We start from the raw sequence: 6,144 nt of genomic DNA, 5'->3' as shown, positions 1-6,144 counted from the left end.
ATATTCAGTATATGCTATATTCAGTATATGCTATATTCAGTATATGCTATATTCAGTATATGCTATATTCAGTATATGCTATATTCAGTATATGCTATATTCAGTATATGCTATATTCAGAATATGCTATATTCAATATGCTATATTCAGTATATGCTATATTCAGTATATGCTATATTCAGTATATGCTATATTCAGTATATGCTATATTCAGTATATGCTATATTCAGAATATGCTATATTCAATATGCTATATTCAGTATATGCTATATTCAGTATATGCTATATTCAGTATATGCTATATTCAGTATATGCTATATTCAGAATATGCTATATTCAGTATATGCTATATTCAGTATATGCTATATTCAGTATATGCTATATTCAGTATATGCTATATTCAGTATATGCTATATTCAGTATATGCTATATTCAGTATATGCTATATTCAGTATATGCTATATTCAGTATATGCTATATTCAGTATATGCTATATTCAGTATATGCTATATTCAGTATATGCTATATTCAGTAGCCCCACTTCATGTCAAAAAGTGCAACTCCAGAGCTGAGCCCCGGCTGAACGATGCGGGTCGAGTTACACGCTTCTTTCAAATGTTGAGGGAGTCTCAAGACAACTATCAGAATGCCGTAAATTATTTTGCAGAAGCAAATACAAAAAAGGTTAGTAAGCCGCAAGTTATCATTTGTGAGGCTTTTTGGATTATTTTGTCCAAAAGATCTCTGGGATTAAACCTATGATCGAACCCAGTTTGTCTGATCCCTCAGTTGTCCGGCCACCGGTTAGTTTTGACCATTTAGAAATGATCTTGCAGTCGCTAGCCGAGGTAATCAAGCAGTCGAAACCTGAGGACTGTTTATTAGATATTAATCCAGCGAGATTAGTAAAGGAAGCATTTGATGTTCTTGGCCCTAGTATCCTATCCATTATAAATAAGTATTTTAACAGGAGTAGTTCCTAATCAGTTTAAACATGCTCTTGTTCAGCCTCTCTTGAAAACACACATTTGGACACCTCTGGCCAATTTCGAAGTTACCTTTTTTATCCAAGGTTTTGGAGAAGGTGGTTTTGAATCAAATAAACACCTTTTTGCATCAAAACGATATCTTTGACATGTTTCAGTCAGGTTTTAGGCCTGACCAGTGCTTTAAGTGGCCCAAAAGAGGTGCCGGTACTTTTTTTTTTTTTTTGCTGACTCCCCTCCTCCCCTAAGGTTAACAACAATTATATTGAATAGGTTTTTTATAAAGAAGTCAACAGACGACCTTATACAAAATAATATATCCTTTTATTAGTTTGTGGATTTGCTTGAGCTAGAAAGAGCTACTGAACATAAATAAAATGTGCAAAAGGTTTTGAAAAAAATTTGAACAAAATATACATAAAATAAATTATATAACATAGTAACCATAGAACAGTAGGACATAAACATGAGTCTTGAAGATGGTTCATTTCTTTACCCCTGAAAAATATAAAAAAGCAGATTCAGCAAAATACTATCACAGTACACAAAATAAAAAATGAGAAATACTGTACAAATCATTTTACCGAGAAAAGGCTCCAGCACGTTTTGGGCTCCACTTTCCTTTCACTTTGGGCTTCGCAGTTTGTGGATGCTGCACTTCTCCTCCCTAGTGCCAGCCATGTCTGCACATGTGTTTGTGCATTAAACTGATCCAAGGGTGGTCCGTTGCATTTCAGGAAGATCAGATTTGAAAGCCTTTTGATGTCGAGAGAGTTTCTTTTATCATTCATTGAGCTGAAAGCTCGCTCGCATTCACTTGTTGATACTGCAATGGTGTGGACAGCTTTTAGGAGAGGCTTCAGGGCTTCTGGTGTCTTGGAAGCTTTGAGGTCTTTATACTCCCTAAATCCTAGGACACTTTCCCTCTCCCCAACTCTGAATCTCTGACATAAACGTCTGACCGCTGCATCCCCATATTGAATATCTAGAGATGCAGGCCAGGAGTCAGACTGGAGGACCTTGATGTCTGAGAGGAGGTGACTATCTGTCTTTTCAGATGAGGTTCTACTGACATGTGAGGAAGTTGTTGGAGTCATCCTGCACTTAACATTTTCAGCCAGGCTACGGAAAAATTGCCCATGGTTGATTTTGATAACTCTCTGATTTTCATGCAGGCATACATTTCTGAAGATTTTCTTCTTTTCAGCTTCAATGGCAGTTTGTGTGTAGGGACCAGGTGTGGATACCATTGACTCAAACACCCGGATTTGTCGGTCCAGCTGCCTGTCGGCTTGATCCAAAGTCATGTCCCGTCTCTGGAGCATTCTTGAGAGGTCACTGAGTTCTGTGAGAGCGTCATACATGATGCCAAGATTGACCACAAAAGAAACAGTAGTGAGAACATCATTGAGTCCTTTGTATGTTGCTCTCTCTCTCTCTCTCTCGAGTCCCTGTTGGAATCAGCAGCAGCACTTGTAAAGTGTACCTGCAGAGCTTGGTAGTTCTCCCATACTGCTTTCACTGTTCTCTCACTCGAAGCAACCCAACGCACTGATAAAACACGGCCTATCACAAGGAGACGTTGTCCAACATTGTGAGCACTCTCGGTTAACTCCCTTTGGTTTTTTGGGGATGCATGGTAGAGGGAGTAAAGCTGATCTAAAAATATTTTAAAGTGGTTGATTCCTCCTACCTCCTTCAAAACATCACAAACTGCCAGTTCCAGTCTGTGATTGGAGCAATGCCAGACAAACAGGTAAGGGAATTTGGAACAAAGCTGCGCAGCAACTCCTGCTTTCCTCCCAAGCATCACTGAGGCTCCATCACAAGCAAATGCCAACAAATATTCCTGTAGGTAGTGAGGGTCAAAGCCATTATTATGAAGACATCCTAACAGTGCTTCAGTGATGTCCTTTGCTGTGGTCCCCTGCAGCTCAATCAGTTCAAAAAATATTGTGTCTGGATTTTCACTGGAAATAGCTGACCGCAGGCACACGACAAGCACAGACTTTCCACTTATTGTAGTGGATTCATCAATGAGCACACACAATTTTCTTTCATTCATCACTATGTCATTGACTACCTTCTTTTTCATTTCAGCTGCAATGTGATCCAGTATATTTGCACATGAGTTATTAGTGCAAAACTCTGCCCATCTTGACACCATTTAAGACTTGCAACTGGACATCTATTGGCATGTCTGTAAAGGGACGCCCATGCTTGCCAATCTTATAAGCTGTTCTAAACACATTGCAAGTTGAAGCGTAGTCAGCCTTTCTCATATCTTCAATGTGTTTTTGCATTGTATTTTGTGTTGCCTTCTCTTTTATTTCAACTGCTTTCTTGTGATAAATTGAGTCTCTGTGCTCTTTTATTTTCTTTCGTAGTGAGTTTTGTTGTGCAGCCTTGTCCCTTCCAAAAGACGAGATTAAGCACCCACTCCACTCCTGTGACACTCTCTGCCCTTGCTGCATGTCCACGCGAGCACAAACTTGACTACACACACTACAACCCAACTTTTGATTTCTGCTCATCAGCCACTTGTAATTTGTGGACAAATACCGGACTTGTGCTTGGGACCAACATTCTGGCCACGCATGCTCGCTAACGCGGCTGTTGTCATGGGTAGAAGTGGTCGTGAACTTTTATTCACGACCTGCCATATCAATCTCGTCTGCGTCGCCACAAATGCCGTCGTCCGCGGCACAAGTGCTGCTTTCATTAGCTTGCGTCTGACCTGCAGCGATATCATTCTGGCTTGGTGGGGTGTCAGCCAGCGAGTCCTCTGATTCTGACCTTGTTCTTTTACTACTAGTCTGAAGCCAGGAGAGCATATTAAGTGTTCATTGTATTTTAACCGATCACTGCAGCTATTATATGTTTATATTACTATATATATGGTTGCGCGTTTCACACACCCTCTCCGGACCACGTTGAGTTGTTGACATGACAACTGCAAAAGCGACGCATGCGCTTTTCACTTGTAAAACTCAAGGGTGTATGGGTATTGTAGTCTCTGCTCTCGGTGGGACGAATTAGGAAGCGTGCATTGTGAAGGACGCTCTGAAAAGTGGCAGCGCAGCCAAAGGATTAAAACAGATGTGCAAATGAGAGTACCGATACGCTAAAAGCACGTTCTGGGCGCACGGAGAGGTGGCGGGTACGCTCAAGAGCTATATTTGGAAGTGGCGGTACCGGCGCGTACCGGCCCACTTAAAGCACTGGGCCTGACCATAGTGCTGAGTCTGCTTTGATCAGGGTTTTAAATGATTTATTGACTGCAGTCTTCAGCTGGTCTGGTTTCTCTGGGCCCTAGCGCTGCATTTGGCACCATTGACCATGAGATTTTACTCTCACACCTTGAAAAGGTCGTGGGAATGCACGGTATAGTGCTTGCATGGTTTAAGTTTTTTCTTTTGAACAGAACTTTTTCTGTAAATATTGGTCAAGATTATTCACGACCTGCCTCTTTGCTCAGTGGGGTTCCACAGGGGTCAATTCTCGGCCCAATTTTGTTTTCTTTGTGTTTGTTACCCCTTGGGTACATTTTTAGCAAGCATGGAATCCCCTTTTCACTTTTATGCAGACGATATGCAAGTTCATCTTCCTCTGAAAAAGAACAGTATGAAGCAAATTGTGGGCCTGTATACATGACATCAAATCATGGTTATCTTTAAAAGAATGAATCTAAATGAAGATAAAACTGCTGTTGTGTGGTTTGGAGTTCCCAGTTGTGTTGATCTGGGTGGTTTAGACCCCTTCTGTAAGCCATTAGTGCGACATTGAGGAGTTCTTCTAGACAGTGATCTCATGTTTGAGAAACAGATTTATTCTGTGGTTAAATTTGTTTTTATCACTTGAGATTAATAGCGACGGTGAAACCATTTCTGTCCACGCGTGATCTCGAAAAACTCATTCATGCTTTTGTATTCACAAGGCTAGATTACTGCAACTCACTACATGTCGGCATAAGTAAATCATTAACCGCTTACGACTGGTCCACAATGCTTCTGCGAGGCTTTTGACAGGTACTCGTAAAAGAGACCATATTACTCCAGTTTTGAGTTTTTTACAATGGCTACCGATCAATAACAGAATTTTGTGTTTTAATCATTGCATGGTATGTCTCCATTGTTTTTGGTGAATTTGATTGAGAAATATGAACCAAAACGGTCTTTAAGGCCGGCTGGTTTTAACGTCTCCTACAACTAAATGGAGAAGTGGAGATCGAGCTTCTGTAGCGATCGCTCCTAAACTCTGGAATGATCCAGCCCTTTCTCTCAGATCGGCACACACATTATATGCTTTTAAACACAAGCTTCAGGAATACCTCCTCACGTTAGCATTTAACCCTCTGGGGACCAAGGTGTTTTTGGGGCCCTTGGGATGTTTTGACATGCCCTGACATTTGTGCTTTTTTCAGTTATTTATAAACATGTTAATGGCAAAGGTGTAAATTCACTCTATATAGCACAAACGGGGCTACCATAATATGTGAGCAACATGTATGTACATGTTTGTATTTTTAAGAGAATAATGTTTATGCGTGGTTATTGAAAAAAAAAAAAAGAAAGTTGCTGAAATGACACCACAAAACGCATACTAAATATGTGTTCCGAAGACTTTTGACTAATGGATATTGTCGCTTCGAGTTCTGGCTTCAAAATGATGTGAAAAACATCCTGCCTAATCGTTCACATAAAACAATACATTGATTTAAACTTTGTAAGACAGTTTTTTTTTTTTCAGAAGAGGTTTATGCAAGAGTGGTAATGGCCCATCAATATTAATGAGATTCAGACCCGGGGTGTGACAGACACTCCCCCAATGGCCCATCATGAGGCAAGCCTAAACACAGAGATTCAAAGGTTTTGTTTTTCAATCTAATTTATTGTAATTCCTCTATGTGGAGGAACTAAATGTTCAACTGAAGACACAAGTGAACATTACATGCCTGGCATTTCCAAGGTGTGTCCTGCCTTTTACCAAGCTGTCCTTTGCAAAGCACACAGATCTTGCGACCAACTGTGCAAAAAGGAATATTTAGCAAAACTGCAATGGAAACAGTTTTTGCGCATTTACAGTCACCTGACTTAGAAGACGCGGTGTGTTTGGGGTCCGTGTACCATAATAATAATTATCAACATTATTATAACAT

Source organism: Phoxinus phoxinus (genome assembly GCF_949152265.1).
Source record: "Phoxinus phoxinus genome assembly, chromosome: 20".
Lineage (NCBI taxonomy): Eukaryota > Metazoa > Chordata > Actinopteri > Cypriniformes > Leuciscidae > Phoxinus > Phoxinus phoxinus.
This window is presented reverse-complemented; position numbering follows the sequence as displayed.